Here is an 18606-nt window from a genome sequence, read left to right as displayed (position 1 = left end):
GCGCCACATCTGGGGCAGACTTCCAATCGGGTGCCACCTCCGTTGCGGCCGGGCGGACTGCCGGAGCCGACGTCATCACCGTGGCGGCTGGGCGGACTGCTGGAGCCGGGTAAGATGTCATCGGGGTTGCGGCTACTGCTTGTCCAGGAACGGAATTAAGCAAAGTCCTGGCGTCCCTGCCTTTACAGTTCTGGTCACATAAACTACGGTTCCTTCCTCCTGCTCCCTCTTGGTACTCGGGAGCAGTCCTTCTAGCAACTTTTAGAGTTTTCCTTTCGCTTCCGGTCCTCCGGAGCTTCACTTCCGCCCGCGTTCTCAGGGGGCGGAGCCTCTTTTTCGCGCCCGCCGCTCGGAGAAGAAGGCGCCAAGCTGTTGTTTTTGGCACCTAAAATGGCAGCTAAAATGGCGGACTTCGGGATTTTTCCTCAGCGGGACGCCGCTGACGGACGGGGCAAGGCGCACTTCCTCCAGGTAACTGGATGGGTTCGATCCTGTTCGTGACGCCACATGTGTCGCCCGGGGACCAGGGGTACTCAGATCCGGGCCACAGGGTCACTTCTGTGGGTATCACGATGGCGTGACCCAGTCTGTGATCCCAGGCTCCACAGTAAAAAAAAAAGGATTTGGTAAGGGAGATTGTTTATTGTCCGTGACGCCACCCACGGTTGTGGTGATGGTATGGACATCACCGCTGCTCTTTATGGGGATCCCGGGAGCGGTGACAGGGAGCAGCTGAGTTGGTGATTCTCCCCTCCGTGGGTAGGGGGTTGGTTGTCCCGGGGCCCGGTGATGGGGTAAGCAGGGAGCAGGGCGCAGTGCTGCGGTGCGGTGCCCGAGGGCACGGGCGTACTCACAAGTAATTCACACGGAGTCACTGGTAAACTAGGAATTGCCGGTGTCCGCAGCCTTCGGTACGGGGGTGTTAGTGTCCCACACACGGTGCAGCAGCTCCTGTTCTTTCCCTGCAGCCAGGTGCCTTTCTCTCCACTCTCTTCCTCTTTCTCCTCAGCCGGGAATGGGGAATTCACTCCCCTGTAGTGATCCGGGTCACCCTAGGTACCGAGGGGCCACCGCCCTGCTCCGGCTACCTCTGGCCCCTTCCTCACTACGGCCTGTCCCGGCCCTCTCGGAGCACGCTTCACTTTCAGCCTGGGAGCTACAACTCCAGGCTTCTCTTCTCTCTGTCTCTCCAAACACTCTGCTCCAGCCCCTCCCCTCTGCTCTGCTTTTCTCTTACACTGGGGGCTGTGGTTTGTCCTGCTGCACCGATGTGAGATCAGATTACCAAGGAGGATTAACTCTTTCTGTGACAACCTGGCTTTGCCAGAGCGTCACACACCCCCTTGGTAAAACACGGCCCGTCCTCGGGCCGTCTGGCCACCAACATTTATTAAAACTGGAAAAATCAACACATTACAATCATACATCTTCCCACATCAGGAGGTACGTTTTCTTAACTCTAAACTGTTCTGCCACCCCACACCTGCGGAGCAGATGGCCTCCTCCTGAGCTTGAGGGCGTCCAACAGGGGTGACAGTCCATAAAACAGTCAACTTTTTTAACTTGTGGATAGCCGTCCATGCTCCACTACCACTACCGCCACTCCCAGTACGGGGCACGGGTTCTGTGCTCTGCCTCCTGCTCAGAAGCCAGGCCCACTTGGATGTCCTCGGCGCCGGCTACAACCGGCATCGCTAACTGCCGAGGGCTCCATCTCTCACTGGCCTGCTCCTCCTCTCTGCAGGTGCACTCCGGCTGCTCCACAGCCGTGACGGGGTACCTGGGAGCGGCTGGCGCCACATCTGGGGCAGACTTCCAATCGGGTGCCACCTCCGTTGCGGCCGGGCGGACTGCCGGAGCCGACGTCATCACCGTGGCGGCTGGGCGGACTGCTGGAGCCGGGTAAGATGTCATCGGGGTTGCGGCTACTGCTTGTCCAGGAACGGAATTAAGCAAAGTCCTGGCGTCCCTGCCTTTACAGTTCTGGTCACATAAACTACGGTTCCTTCCTCCTGCTCCCTCTTGGTACTCGGGAGCAGTCCTTCTAGCAACTTTTAGAGTTTTCCTTTCGCTTCCGGTCCTCCGGAGCTTCACTTCCGCCCGCGTTCTCAGGGGGCGGAGCCTCTTTTTCGCGCCCGCCGCTCGGAGAAGAAGGCGCCAAGCTGTTGTTTTTGGCACCTAAAATGGCAGCTAAAATGGCGGACTTCGGGATTTTTCCTCAGCGGGACGCCGCTGACGGACGGGGCAAGGCGCACTTCCTCCAGGTAACTGGATGGGTTCGATCCTGTTCGTGACGCCACATGTGTCGCCCGGGGACCAGGGGTACTCAGATCCGGGCCACAGGGTCACTTCTGTGGGTATCACGATGGCGTGACCCAGTCTGTGATCCCAGGCTCCACAGTAAAAAAAAAAGGATTTGGTAAGGGAGATTGTTTATTGTCCGTGACGCCACCCACGGTTGTGGTGATGGTATGGACATCACCGCTGCTCTTTATGGGGATCCCGGGAGCGGTGACAGGGAGCAGCTGAGTTGGTGATTCTCCCCTCCGTGGGTAGGGGGTTGGTTGTCCCGGGGCCCGGTGATGGGGTAAGCAGGGAGCAGGGTGCAGTGCTGCGGTGCGGTGCCCGAGGGCACGGGCGTACTCACAAGTAATTCACACGGAGTCACTGGTAAACTAGGAATTGCCGGTGTCCGCAGCCTTTGGTACGGGGGTGTTAGTGTCCCACACACGGTGCAGCAGCTCCTGTTCTTTCCCTGCAGCCAGGTGCCTTTCTCTCCACTCTCTTCCTCTTTCTCCTCAGCCGGGAACGGGGAATCCACTCCCCTGTAGTGATCCGGGTCACCCTAGGTACCGAGGGGCCACCGCCCTGCTCCGGCTACCTCTGGCCCCTTCCTCACTACGGCCTGTCCCGGCCCTCTCGGAGCACGCTTCACTTTCAGCCAGGGAGCTACAACTCCAGGCTTCTCTTCTCTCTGTCTCTCCAAACACTCTGCTCCAGCCCCTCCCCTCTGCTCTGCTTTTCTCTTACACTGGGGGCTGTGGTTTGTCCTGCTGCACTGGTGTAAGATCAGATTACCAAGGAGGATTAACTCTTTCTGTGACAACCTGGCTTTGCCAGGGCGTCACATAAACAGTCTCATCAGCTGGCAGATAGAGCCCTGAAGGCATGGGCCACACCAGAGGTGTTTTTCACTACATTGTTTTTCATTAAAATGTTGCAAAACGATCCAACTTCAGCTGTATAACTTCAGTATTAAATTCCATAGTTTATATGTACAATTAAAACATAAGTATACAGTGTGCAATTAAAAAAAAACCAAACAACACATTTCAATTGTCAGAGTGTTCTTAGTCGCTGTTCAACAGAGACAATACTGAGATAGTTTGGGGTGTTAAGCTGTAGCATGTTTTATACCTGTAACAATGCCTTCAAATAGGCTTAGCAGAGAAATTCTAATATCCTTCCTTATCACGGTATTGTACTCATTAAAGACGAAAGGAACTTACTCTTGCGCAGACACTGTGCTAGACTAGACTGCACCATTATTGGCCACAGCTTGGAAGGGCTTTGTGTTAAGGCTGCTTTACACACAGCGACATTGTTAGCGATGTCGCTGCCAATTGCACCCGCCCCCATTGTTTGTGCGTCACGGGCAAATCACTGACCGTGGCGGACAATATCATTAGTCCCCGTCATACATACTTACCTGCCTAGCGGTCACACAGCAGGCGGCCAATAGAAGTGGAGGGGCGGAGAGCAGCCGAAGGAAAGACAAGCCCACCTCATTGCCGGAGGACGCAGGTACGGTGTTGTTCGTCGTTCCTGGAGTGTCACACGTAGCAATGTGTGCTGCCTCAGGAACGACGAACAACCTGCATCCACAACGAGCAGCGATATTATGAAAATAAATGACGTGTCAACGATCAACGATTAGGTGACTATTTTTGATCGTTAATACTCGCTCGTAGGTGTTACACGCAACGACGTTGCTAACGAGGCCGGATGTGCGTCACGAATTCCGTGACCCCAACGACATCTCGTTAGCGATGTTGTTGCGTGTAAATAGGCCTTTAGATGAAGAACACAGATTGAGAAGACTATGAAGAATTGTTTAAGATGTAGCCTTCAGCATTATACCTATATCAATTTCAAAGACAGTAAAAAAAACCTCGGATATCCTCAGTTACCTCAATCTTAAATCTTGCTGTTTAGAGATGCCCAAAGCAATCTGCTGCTAATCAATTTTGAATTTTTATACAGTGCAGGCCAAAAGTTTGGACACACCATCTCATTCAAAGAGTTTTTTTTATTTTCATGACTCTGAAAATTGTAGATTCACATTGAAGGCATCAAAACTATTTATTAACAAATGTGGAATGAAATACTTAACAAAAAGTGAAACAACTGAAAATATGTCTTATATTCTAGGTTCTTCAAAGTAGCCACCTTTAGCTTTGATTACTGCATTGCACACTCTTTGCATTCTCTTGATTAGCTTCAAGAGGTAGTCACCGGAAATTGTCTTCCAACAGTCTTAAAGGAGTTCCCAAAGATGCTTAGCACTTGCTGGCCCTTTTGCCTTCACTCTGCGGTCCAGCTCACCTCAAACCATCTCGATTGGGTTCAGGTCTGGTGACTGGAGGTCAGGTCATCTGGCGTAGCACCCCATGACTCTCCTTCTTAGTCAAATAGCCCTTACACACCCTGGAGGGTTGTTTGGGGTCATTGTTCTGTTGAAAAATAAATGATGGTCCAACTAAATGCAAACAGGATGGAATAGCACGCTGCTGCAAGATGCTGTGGTAGCCATGCTGGTTCAGTATGCCTTCAATTTTGAATAAATCCCCAACAGTGTCACCAGCAAAGCACCCCCACACCATCACACCTCCTCCTCCATGCTTCACGATGGGAACCAGGCATGTAGAGTCCATCCGTTCACCTTTTCTGCGTCGCACAAAGACATGGTGGTTGGATCCAAAGATCTCAAATTTGGACTCATCAGACCAAAGCACAGATTTCCACTGGTCTAATGTCCATTCCTTGTGTGCTTGAGCCCAAACAAGTCTCTTCTGCTTGTTGCCTGTCCTTAGCAGTGATTTCCTAGCAGCTATTTTACTATGAAGGCCTGCTGCACAAAGTCTCCTCTTAACAGTTGTTCTAGAGATGTGTCTGCTGCTAGAACTCTGTGTGGCATTGACCTGGTCTCTAATCTGAGCTGCTGTTAACCTGCGATTTCTGAAACTGGTGAATCGGATAAACTTATCCTCCGCAGCAGAGATGACTCTTGGTCTTCCTTTCCTGGGGCGTTCCTCATGTGAGCCAGTTTCTTTGTAGCGTTTGATGATTTTTGCCACTGCACTTGGGGACACTTTCAAAATTTTCCCAATTTTTCGGACTGACTGACCCTCATTTCTTAAAGGAATGATGGCCACTCGTTTTTCTTTACTTAGCTGCTTTTTTCTTGCCATAATACAAATTCTAACAGTCTATTCATTAGGACTATCAGCTGTGTATCCACCAGACTTCTGCGCAACACAACTGATGGTCACAACCCTATTTATAAGGTAAGATATCCCAATTATTAAACCCGACAGGGCACACCTGTGAAGTGAGAACCATTTCCGGTGACTACCTCTTGAAGCTCATGAAGAGAATGCGAAGAGTGTGCAAAGCAGTAATCAAAGCAAAAGGTGGCTACTTTGAAGAACCTAGAATATAAGACATATTTTCAGTTGTTTCACACTTTTTTGTTAAGTATTTCATTCCACATGTGTTAATTCATAGTTTTGATGCCTTCATTGTGAATCTACAATTTTCAGAGTCATGAAAATAAAGAAAACTCTTTGAACAAGAAGGTGTGTCCAAACTTTTGGTCTGTACTGTATATATATTCCAATTCCTAGAAATTGTCAGAACCTGAAGAATTTGAAAAATTTGATATATATTCCACATAAATCACTCACAAAAAAATACCAGCACTATTTTACACATTTTAGAATATATAGCGGGTTCATATGGTGTTAGCCGCGGCTATTCAGACCTCATCATAATGTCTTGCACCTACCACATTGTTTAAAGCAGCTAATCAGGGGGAAATTGCACAATTAAAGATGTAGGCAGGGAAATTAGCTGTCATTTTAGGGTTTTACAGTTTACAGATAGGAGGTCAATGTTCACTGCTATCATTAGTCATAGGCAAGGTCGGACTGGCCCATCAGATAACTGGAGGATCCACTGGTGGGCCCGCCTAGACCAGGCACTGTAACACTGCTCATCTATTGTGTAGTTGCTCCTCTTTGACTTTGCTGTGTTTGGCTGGTATAACAATCGTGTGCATTGCTCCTCAGATAGAGGTGCGCACTTTACACTACTGATTTCTGCCTTGATGTAATATATTTAACATGTAAACATGTTTAACGTATTAAGCTGTACTAATAAATTAGTGCATTTTTATATCTCAATGGCTAGATATCTTCTTTGCTTTCTGTGCATCTCAAGCCAAGCGGTGAACTTTGTATTTTGTGCATATGTGTCTCCTATACCTCTTCTAGATCCTGTTCAAATTACTTGACCCCATCCCCAAAAGCAACCGAGCACAGCACCAATTCCACACACCACGCTTATTATTTTCAATTATGCAAGCTAACTGTTAAGCGAGTGTGGCGCCCCTGACCTGGTCAGGCACCACTGAGTACTGCACCCATGCTGGGGACAGTACAATACAGGTAATCCAGAAGGCTGACAGGGGTGTGGAACACAGGCGCATAGTGATCAGGTCTCACACATGTACCCATGAGAGGACCCCTGGGGATCCCAGGAGGGGGGCAAGCCTTCACCTTCACTGGAATAGTGGAGGGGGTAGAGCCTCCATCTCCTCTCAAGGGGTGTGGTAAGAGAATCTGGTTGCTAGGTGGCGTAGGCAAGAACAGGAGAGGAGGGGCAGTGAGTCAGTTAGAGCAGAACTCCATAGGGCTCAGTGAGGAGCAGACCTGTGGGGCTGTTGCTGTCTAACAGCGCCCGCGCAGTGGCTACAGACGGGGGAGAACGGTCAACTAGGAGTGCTGCCTGAAAGCCAGCTTCAGCTAGAGAGTGCACGGAGTGGGAAGTAAGGAGACTGCTAGAGAGCACCAGGCCCAACCGGGCGGCAGATCCCGAAGCGAAGATAGATCCAGCTTTCTTCTGCTAAACCTGCCGGTGTGGGGCTCTCAAAGCCCACACCACAACACCACAAAAGCCGCAGCCACGTAACCGCAGTTAGGGCCCATAGGTCATAGGAGGCAAGAGGCTGGAGTGGCCTGGCCCGGGGAACAAGCACACGGCAAACAACAAGGGGAGAGAGGCTGCAGCATCTTCCCTGGGTGACCCCCATAGGGACTCAAAGTCGGGGTCACCCCAAACCACCAAGGGCTAAGGAAGGCGAGTCAGTAGTCACCCTCATAAAGTCAGCCTGAAGGATACCTGGTTCCCACCTGGTTCATCTCAGCTATGCCCGGGTTACTCACCCTGCCACCTGAAGTGAGTAAAAACCCTGAAAGACATCCTGCCTGTGTGGTCATTCTGCGACTTGTGGTACTACAAACCTACACAGGGCCCTGGGGCTTGCCTCACTCTCAGGAGGCTACTACATCTAACTGCACACACCATCAGCCCCAGGCGACCCTCAACCTGCAGTGGCGGTCCCTACTGGCCGCAATACTGAGAGTGGCGTCACGATCAAAACAGAAGATTTCCTACCAGTGACGGAGATCCAGCAACGTGGAGTCCCTGAAGGTAACGCACCGACACCGACACACCACCTGTGGGGCTTCACATCTGGCGTCACGAACAGGATAAGGACTAGACCTGTTCAGACAGGTGACCATGTGCCTGGGCGGTCCGCTTGAAAAATTGGAAGCGCCGCCATATTGCCACCATGAAAAGCGCGCTGAAAAACAACAGCAGCCCGCGCTGGGAGAAGTTACCGCCCACGAAGAGGTGTGGCTACCCAGAGATCCCCTGCAGAGTCCTGACCTCGCTGATGAAGAAAGCGGAAGCGTCCAGAGACGGCGGAGCAGAAGAGAAGCCAGCAGCTTGCTAATGAAGATGGCGTCTGAGAGCAGAGATCCAGAGCCAGGCTCCGCTGCCTGGTGGTGCCGGGAGCTTGCCATCTTCTGCGACCGGCTGGAGGCCGGGATTGTGCGACGGCTCAGAGAAGAACGCACGGAGCTCCTGGAAATGGCTGCGGCGGTGCGGACCTATGAGGAGAGTGCCGCGCGGAGCCTGCCGGATCGAGCGGCGACGACGATTCAGACCCCGATGGGTGAGTCCGGTGTTGCCCCGGCTAGAACAAGAGCCCCGACCCTAGCTGCTACGACCGCGGTCCCAGAGGAGGCGCCCGGTGCGGCGACGCTGAGTGAGGCCGCAGCCACGCTAGGTGCGGCCCGCCAAGCCCAGGCCGCTGCAGCGATGCCCCGCCTGTCCCGCAGGGCTCCGACCACCACGGCAGTGCTCATCCGTGCTGCAGGTGTGACGCTGACCCAGGCTGCCACCCTGCTGAACCCGGTCCGCCAAGACCCCAACGCAGCAGCGACGCTCGTCCGCGCCGCAAGTGATATGCTGAACCAGGCCGCAGCCCCGCCGGGTGCGGCCCGCCAAGCTCCGATCACTGCAGCGACGCCCGACTCAGCCTGCACGGACCCCATCGAGGCTGCGACGCCAAGTGAGACCGCGGCTGCAGTGTCCAGTCCGGCCCGCCAGGAACCGGCCGCGACAGAAACGCCAATCCAGGCCGCCGCCATACAGGGCGCGGCCCGCCAAGACCAGGCCGCCGCCATGCCAGGCGCGGCCCGCCAAGACCAGGCCGCCGCCATGCCAGGCGCGGCCCGCCAAGAAGAGAAGACTACCTCATCATTTTCCCCGGCCTGCAAGGCCAGAGCAGACACCGCTCCCCAGTCCAGAGAGGTCCCTGCCAGGAAGACCCTGATAGGAGAGGACCCCGAATACTGGAAGCTGAAGGCTGATCTGGAGGCCCAGTTTCCACAAGAGATGGTGGATCGGTATTTGCTCCCTCCGTATACCCCCAAGGAGATTCCGGCAACCCCTGCAGCTGCGCCAGAGAGTCCACCGCCCAGACCAGCTGAAGAGAGCCCATCCCCAGCACTGCCACCAAAGGAGTGCAGCGAAGAACTAAGGGGGAGAGGAGGCCAGGAAGCTGAGGAGCTGACTCCGGAGCCAACCGCAGCAGACCCCTACCCAGAGCCGGAGATGCTGCCCTATTCCCGCTGGGAGGAGGAAGACTTGACACCGTCAGCAGATGAAGATCAACCTAAAGACCTCACCTGGAAGCCTGCAAGCATGAATCCAGCCCGCAAGACAAGGCGCAGCAGAGCAAAGTATCCTCCAACACCACAATCCCCAGAGCAGAGAGAAGTAAAGAAATACAGCAAGTTACCAGTTGAAGTTTTGACAAGTTTTGTTTGCAACGTTTAAGAAATGCGCCCACAAAAACTATTGTGAGAAAACCATAAACCTTAAGGCTATGAACTTGCTATAGCCACAAACTCTCGCAGTGTAAATAGTTACACCAGTGGCACCACCACCAGGGCCAGCCTGTTTAGGGGCTTGGCTCGTCTGCAACCAGGGGGGCCCGTCCGTAGAAAAGGGCCTTGGCTCACCTGCGACCAGAGAGCACGCCTGTTTATGGGGCCTTGGCTCACCACCACAAAGAGGGTACCTGGTCAGCACCAACTGTGGAGGCCGCCTCTGAATCCTGCCAGAAGAGGCTGACGGCGCGGATCCACCAGGCCAGGTATACCCTGAAACCACCAGCCCATGAAAGCCGCCTCTACATCCTGCCAGAAGTGGCTGAAGTCGCGGCCAACGGGAGAGGAAGATTGGAGGAAAGGTCTGGGGAAGTAGATGGCCCAGACCTGGTTACCAACAGGACCGGTGACCTGCCTCCTGAGAGGGTTTTGGGTGGGTTAACGGACTTGTGGGTGGAGGGTGGTGATGTCTGATACCTGGTGCTTTTAAATGTTTTACATGTTTTAATGTTTTATGCATTTTAAAATGTTGTCTTGCAGCCCGAGGACGTGCTGGTGATAACTAAGGGGGAATGTGGCGCCCCTGACCTGGTCAGGCACCACTGAGTACTGCACCCATGCTGGGGACAGTACAATACAGGTAATCCAGAAGGCTGACAGGGGTGTGGAACACAGGCGCATAGTGATCAGGTCTCACACATGTACCCATGAGAGGACCCCTGGGGATCCCAGGAGGGGGGCAAGCCTTCACCTTCACTGGAATAGTGGAGGGGGTAGAGCCTCCATCTCCTCTCAAGGGGTGTGGTAAGAGAATCTGGTTGCTAGGTGGCGTAGGCAAGAACAGGAGAGGAGGGGCAGTGAGTCAGTTAGAGCAGAACTCCATAGGGCTCAGTGAGGAGCAGACCTGTGGGGCTGTTGCTGTCTAACAGCGCCCGCGCAGTGGCTACAGACGGGGGAGAACGGTCAACTAGGAGTGCTGCCTGAAAGCCAGCTTCAGCTAGAGAGTGCACGGAGTGGGAAGTAAGGAGACTGCTAGAGAGCACCAGGCCCAACCGGGCGGCAGATCCCGAAGCGAAGATAGATCCAGCTTTCTTCTGCTAAACCTGCCGGTGTGGGGCTCTCAAAGCCCACACCACAACACCACAAAAGCCGCAGCCACGTAACCGCAGTTAGGGCCCATAGGTCATAGGAGGCAAGAGGCTGGAGTGGCCTGGCCCGGGGAACAAGCACACGGCAAACAACAAGGGGAGAGAGGCTGCAGCATCTTCCCTGGGTGACCCCCATAGGGACTCAAAGTCGGGGTCACCCCAAACCACCAAGGGCTAAGGAAGGCGAGTCAGTAGTCACCCTCATAAAGTCAGCCTGAAGGATACCTGGTTCCCACCTGGTTCATCTCAGCTACGCCCGGGTTACTCACCCTGCCACCTGAAGTGAGTAAAAACCCTGAAAGACATCCTGCCTGTGTGGTCATTCTGCGACTTGTGGTACTACAAACCTACACAGGGCCCTGGGGCTTGCCTCACTCTCAGGAGGCTACTACATCTAACTGCACACACCATCAGCCCCAGGCGACCCTCAACCTGCAGTGGCGGTCCCTACTGGCCGCAATACTGAGAGTGGCGTCACGATCAAAACAGAAGATTTCCTACCAGTGACGGAGATCCAGCAACGTGGAGTCCCTGAAGGTAACGCACCGACACCGACACACCACCTGTGGGGCTTCACACGAGTCTACAGCTTGAAAGCATAGAGCCCAAAAGTCATGCAATGGATAAGTTGCTGATGTGCATTCAGAAGCATATCTCATGCTAGATGTCTCCCCGTCACCTACAGCTGTGAATTACCATGAGGGACAATATTCTGAAAATTGTGGCTGTAAAACAGTTGGGCCAAGTAACTTATAGTCTCTGCATGGCAAACAACATTCATTTATGTATATAACATATTTTAAGATATTTAAGGTGGTGGCTATAGCCAGGAAAATGTCTGCTGATTTTTAACCACTTTTACAAGAAAAAGCACACTCTCGTAGTTTTGTAAAAGCTGAGGATTGCAACCCCATGGAATCCAATGCTGCATATGTTGCAGCATCTGTATGAGCAGCAGAAAGACTTGACAGATTATTTCATGCTCCAGGCAACTGGAATGTAGGCAACTTTGAGATCCGCCATTGTCAGCTGATGATGGATGCATGCCGCTTACTAAAGGAAACTCTTTAAAAAGGCTATAAAAATCTGTTAATAGGGGCCACTGTAGTATCAGTATTATCCCACTCATAATTATACTGGTAATACACTCACAAGAATGCAATATAGGATTGAAAAAGAACAGCAACCTGTATGTTTTTAATACTATACTGTAGCTGTTGGGGGTCTCTCAGACTCCATGTTACATGCAGCAGGATGTGGATGAGAAGGAGCCACAACAGGTGGATGTATGGGGAGGTCATTGAGTTGGCACAGGCCAAAGCTGACAGAGTGGGAATGATAATACTAGCCATGATGGCCAACCATTGCAGTGATGTGTGTAATGTGAAGTAACAGGAACCTGGTTCATGCTGGTGAGCATGTCAAACTGTATGCTAGAATGCTTGTGGGATGACAGGCTTATTGCTACAATTAAGAATAAAGATGTTTATTAGGTAGCTTTGCCTTTAGACCCTCACTATGAAGCTTTGGTTACACTTGTGTATTGCTTCCCATGCCATCAGCTGCAATATTTGCTAATGACCCTCGGCTCATGCTTTGCTGCAAGCATAAGGCCCTGTGTGCACACTGCGTTTTTACCCGCGTTTTTTGTGCTTTTTTGCTGCCGAAATTTCTTGAGAAAATGGTTGTAACCTTTCTGCAGACATTCCCCAGTAAAACCTATGGAAAAAAAAAATTAGCTGTGCGCACACTGCGTTTTATTCTCAAGAAAATATTTTCAGTAGATTTTCTTGAGAAAAAGAATGAGCATGTCACTTCTTTTCTGCAGCTAACTGCGTTATTTCACTCCACTGACTGTAATATAATCATGAAATCACGCAGGGAAAAATGCAGGTAGCAAATTCTGCACGTTTCATTGCGTTTTCCTGCGTTATTCCCGTGTTATTTCACGTTTTTCGGGACATAGTGTTCATCACTGCCCTGCATTTTGCAGGGAAGTGATGTCATTACGACAGGAAGAGGAAGTTGAGCAGAGCGTAAACACACACAGATCACACTCACACACAGACATATAGAATGCACATAGAAATAAAACGTACATATCAAAAATAAAAAACGAAAAAAAAACGTGGGCTCCGCCGTATTTTTACAGTCCAGCCAAGGTAAACACACAGCAGCGGCCCAGTATTCTGGCTGGGGAGGGCGAGGGCCATGGTTAATGCCACCCCCTCTCCTGCAGCCGAGAATATCAGCCCGCAGCTACCCCGAGAATGTCGCATCCATTATGCGACAGTCTCGGCGTGTTACCGGCCCTTCCAGATTGCCGTGATGCGGTGGCAATCGAGGTACAGCTCCGGCGTAATCCACTGAGGTCCCACGACGCTTGCATCTAGCCGCGTCTCACACATACTCAATGCACCCTTGTTCAGTGAGCAATGCTGCAGGAGTAACTACAGGTCATTTCTCATGGTCGGTAAAGTGAACACATTACCGCTCGCGAGAACTGCTGTGTGTCCTCACAGGGACTCTATCTATTGATTATCTATTCATCTATCCATCTTTCTATCTATCCATTATCTATCTATCCAACTATATATCTATCTGACTATCCATCTATCTATCTATTCATCTATCCATCTTTCTATCTATCTATCCATTATCTATCTGTCTATCCATCTATCTATCCATTATCTATATATCTATCTATCTATTCATCTATCCATCTTTCTATCTATCTGTCATGTAAAACTGTTGAAGGGTCTTCACCCCCCTCATTTCCACCATCAGCTACAGATCGTCATGACGATTATCTGATCAGCCTGGAAGCTTAAGGTATTTACGACATGGGTGATGGTAGAACTAAAGCCAAAGATGCAGAGAAAGACAATCCTTTGTGCTATTGGCGGGAAAACTTCCAAAGCAGGCTGTAAGTGCTGCTTTAATGCTAGAAAAATGAAAAACATATTGCCAGAATCCCTGTGTCGTGCGGAACCCAGCGCACCGTCTCACCCGACGGGGAGATCGCCGGAATCACGACCAATCAGTATTAGCCAGTAAAATCGTACTAGAGGCGTTGTGTTTGGTATCAATGTAAATGTAAAATCGAGATATAAAATATGACGCTAATATCTTTCACCTGTGTGACCCAGGAGCAAAGATATGGGAAACGAATTACGAAACTTTGTGAACTTCTCAAGCCCAGCGCACAAGAGACTGTAAAATGATGTCACAGGCAAGGGGGGCTAGCCAGGGCATAAGAGACAGCTCCTGTCTGGGGTCTCAGTCAATACTTGGAGGGCATCATGAAGGGTGATGCTGGCCGTTCTTCTACCATCTTGGAGTTCCCTCCACTCCCTAAGTAGACGCCACTTCTATGACACAAGCTTAGTAAGTTTCATGTTTATACTTTTTATTTTTATGTAACTTTCTATACTGTATGTGTATTGTTCCCTTTTGTAAATTCTTGTATATGTTTTAAACACTGCCTATTTTCGGATTAAATATATAAAATTTAATAGTTTCTTTCCTCATGCTTTATATACGAACCCAAAACCCCGAAGGGCCTTATGCTATCTGTAACGGGTCCCCAGCTATCCCAAAAAGCTGGGTGGTGGCAGCGTAACTATTATTACATGGAATTATTGGAGTGCTATCATTAAGGGTACCGAGAATATATATATTCCATTAGCGGGAATCGGTGATATATATTTACCCTTGCTGTGAGACCTCCAATATTTGGCATTATTAGCTCAGCAGCCTCATCTTATGCATTGTCCTGCAGTACCAAAAGTGGCCTGCAGACAAAGGGGGGGGCGCTAGAGAGTAGTCGTGTGTAACAAATCAGTGAACAGCTGCGGAATTCTGAGTGACTTCCCCGCGTGTTCGTGACAAATTGGTGGCAAGCGGTGGTATATATAGAGCATTAGTGATCTGGTTTGAGCAATCATCCCTTTCACTAAAAAACTTGCAAAAGTTTTGAGGATTGAACTCAGTGTTTAAATATACCCGGAACAATACTGTACGTGTAGCAGTTAGCCTCTCCCCTCTCTCTTGTTTTTCTATCCTATCTTTTATTTGGCCATGATGGATGCTGTGACAGAAGCCTGGTACAATCAGCAGAAGAAAGAGGTTCTTGCTGACTCTGCAGATCCAAGTTGATTGATGCCCATGGCAAAACGAGGCAGGACCTCATTAAAGAACTTTTACAATGGGACGCAGAGCATGTCCGTTTCCCCAGTGCTGGAGAAGAGGAGGCAAGCCAAGCCCAGGATGGGCTTCTGCAGAGTCCCCACCATCAACTGCAAGCCAGAGCAGTGACCGGGGCAACATGGACTCTTACCTGCAGATGGCCCCACAACAATTCGCTGCAGATGACCGGGAGGGACGGCTGAACCTCATTCAGCAATATCGAGAGGCTGAGCGAGCCGAGCGCCAGGCTCAGGCTGAGCCAGAGGTTGAGAGAGCCGAGCGCCAAGCCCAGAGAGACTATGAATTGAATATCCTCAAAGCCCGGCAGCAGACACCTTCCTCACTAAACGGTGAGTCCAATAATGCCAGCAGCCTTAAGCCCCGACCAGAGCACTTTCCTGTGATGGAAAAGGATGGGGACTTGGACAACTTTCTGAGGGGATTTGAAAAGACTTGCTTGCAGTACCAGTTGCCCTCAGCACAATGGGCACGATACTGAACCCCAGGGCTATGAGGCAAGGCCCTGGACGCGTTTGCCAGTCTCCCTCAAGAGCAGAGTGGAGACTGAGGCCATAAAGCAGGCCCTAATACGGAAGTATCAGTTGACTCCAGAGATGTACCGAAAAAAGTTCCGGACCCTCCAGCGTGGACCTCACGACAGAAACAGAGACTTTGTGGATGGGCTCCGGACCAACTTTAAACAATAGGCCCAAGGACTGTCCGCCACCACTGGTGACCAGATAACAGACCTGATGGTAAAGGACCAATTCCTACACGCGTGTTCTGCGGACATGCGACAGTTCGTGATGGACCGGGAACCAAAGGATGCGAATACAGCAGCACAGATTGCCGACACCTATGAGGCCAACCGTGCATCAGGGGTGCGGAAGCCGTCCACCACCAGCTGGAAAGGGGATAAGATGACAACTACGACCACCCCTGCCACTACCAGCCGACCTCCCGTAGGTCCTGTGTCATCCACCAGTGCCCGGCCCACCTCTGACACTCGCAGGTGTTTTTCCTGCAACCAGCTTGGACACCTCAGCTCCGCTTGTCCAGAGAGGCAGAAGAGGAACCCCACATCAAAGGCCCAAGGGCCTGGTGAAACTGTCCTTTTGGCAAGGGAGGCAGGTGGTAGGGCCTGCGAAAACCTACACCCCGTCACCGTGGGCGGAACCCTCACTTTGGCGCTCAAGGACACTGGGGCCAACAGAACACTGGTCCGCCCCGAACTGGTACCCCCTGAAAACTTTATCCCAGGAAAACTCCTGACTGTCACTGTGGCTGGGGGTGTTCACCAATCCTTCCCAATGGCCCTTGTTCCCCTCGACTGGGGTGCTGGGAGAGGGTGGAGGGAAGTGGGGGTGGACGAACATCTACCAACCATTGTTTTATTGGGGACTGATCTGGGGCGATTGGTTGCACAATTTCTCCCTGATGATCCTCCCGAATCCAATAAGTCATGTGATACAAATGTCGTTAAATCATGTGATGCAAATGTTGTTAAGTCATGTGACCCAAATGCGGATATCCAGAACGTGATTACAAATGTTGTGCATGGTAATAAAGTGGAGGTCTGTACAGGGGAACTCAGCCATGCCACGCTGCAGGATGACGTGGCTGAGGATGACCCCAAGGTAGTAAGTGTCTGTGCTGACAGAGATGGAGGCAGACATGAGAACCATGAGGAAAGTGGTCAGATGCAGCTGACCAGTGTCACAGCGGACAGTGACACCGCCCGTAGTACCTGTCAGGCTGATGGGGAAGAGTTGTTATCCCCCGGGGAGACAGCCTTCATAGGTGCTGTCACCCGCAGTTGGAGTGCCCAGAATGCAAATGAAACCTTGCCTTCTGACACCTCTTCACCCAGAGGGATAACGGAACAGGTTACGGACCCAGAGCAGGTCCCAGAGGGTCCCGGTGAGGTCGGGACCTTAACGTCAATTTTGGCTGCCTCTAGCCAAGAGTTCCAGGGGGCTCTACGAACTGATGCCAATCTAGAGACGTTAAGGGACCTTGCAGAGAAGCCCTCCATCGAGACCGATAAGGAGAGGGTATTCTGGGACCAGTGGAGGTTGTACCGGGAAACTGTTCCCTGTAACCCCCAACAAGAGTGGCTGAAGGAAAGACAGCTGGTGGTGCCTCATCGCTTTAGGAGTGAGTTGCTGCGGATTGCCCATGAGATCCCACTCGCCGGACACTTGGGGGTCAGCAAAACCAAGGCCCGGCTGTCTCACCACTTCTATTGGCCCAAAATGGGGACAGATGTTGCCAATTACTGCCGCTCCTGTATCACATGCCAAAGAGTGTGAAAGTCAGGGCCTGCTCCCAAAACTCCCCTGATCTCTTTGCCGGTGATAGCGGAGCCTTTCCAGAGGGTCGCTGTGGACATCGTTGGGCCTCTGGCCATCCCCAGCAGCTCTGGAAAACGTTTCATCCTTACTGTGGTAGACTATGCTACCCGGTATCCGGAGGCAGTGGCTCTCTCCTCAGTTAGGGCCGATAAGGTAGCAGACGTCCTCCTGGCAATATTCTTCAGAGTAGGATTTCCCAGGGAGATGCTTACCGACCAGGGGACTCAGTTCATGTCTCGTCTAATGGAGGCTCTCTGTAAGAAAATGCAGGTGCAACATCTGAAATCAAGCGCTTATCACCCACAGACCAATGGTTTGTGTGAGCGATTTAATGGTACCCTTAAGCAGATGCTTAAGATGCTGGTTGAGTCACATGGACGCGACTGGGAGAGGTATCTCTCACACCTGTTGTTTGCTTACAGGGAGGTACCACAGGCCTCAACGGGGTTTTCCCCCTTTGAGCTCCTGTATGGCAGACGAGTCCGGGGGCCTCTTGGTCTGGTAAGGGAATCCTGGGAAGAGGAACTGAACTCCCCAGAAGTGTCCGTTGTGGAGTATGTCATCCGGCTCTGTGACAAAATGCAGTCAATGACGCAGATGGTGCATGAGAATATAGTGCAAGCCCAGGCCAGCCAGAAGCTATGGTACGACCAACACGCTTGAGAGCGGATGTACGAAGTGGGTCAGAAGGTGTGGGTCCTAGTCCCAATGACCCAGAACAAGCTTCAGGCGGCCTGGGAGGGTCCATACCTTGTGCATCAGCGCCTCAATGATGTAAACTACGTGGTTACCATCGACCATGCCAAGAAGAGGCAAAAGGTCTTCCATGTCAACATGATGAAAGCTCATCATGACAGGGAAGCCTTTGCCCTTCCTGTGTGTATTCTTCCCGAGGAAGGCGAAAGTGAAGTCTTGGTGGACTTGCTCGCCTTGGCCCGGGATGGAGGGTCTATCGAGGAGGCGGCATTCAACCCACAGCTATCCATGGACCAAAGGTCCCAGCTGCGGGAGGTATTCCGGCCCTACCTGATGACCTTCACGAATGTCCCAGGGAAGACATCCCTAGTCACCCACCAGGTGGACACAGGGAGCCATTCCCCAGTCCGTCAACCCCCGTACCGTGTCTCCCTAGAGGTACAAAAGGACATAAAAAGGGAGATCGATGAAATGCTAGTCCTGGGAGTGATCCAGAGGTCCAAAAGTGCATGGGCCTCACCTGTAGTTTTGGTTCCAAAAAAGGACCGGTCAACCCGGTTTTGTGTGGACTACAGGAGGCTAAACGCAATCACAGCACCCGATGCATACCCAATGCCACGCATCGATGAGCTACTGGATTGCTTAGCCGGGGCCCGGTACCTGACAATCATGGACCTGAGTCGAGGGTACTGGCAG

The 18606-nt window shown here is 51.5% G+C and overlaps 1 protein-coding gene across 3 annotated transcripts in view; it reads right to left on the bottom strand.

Annotated features, from left to right (window-relative positions):
* COL15A1 (collagen type XV alpha 1 chain) overlaps positions 1-18606 on the bottom strand; it is a 1158634-nt gene that overhangs the window by 491215 nt on the left and 648813 nt on the right. The gene's annotated exons all lie outside the window — the stretch shown is intronic.

The sequence above is a fragment of the Anomaloglossus baeobatrachus genome, chromosome 6 (assembly GCF_048569485.1).
Source record: "Anomaloglossus baeobatrachus isolate aAnoBae1 chromosome 6, aAnoBae1.hap1, whole genome shotgun sequence".
Classification (NCBI taxonomy): Eukaryota; Metazoa; Chordata; class Amphibia; order Anura; family Aromobatidae; genus Anomaloglossus; species Anomaloglossus baeobatrachus.
The sequence above is the reverse complement of the archived record's forward strand: the minus strand, read 5'-3'. Positions and strand labels throughout refer to the sequence as shown.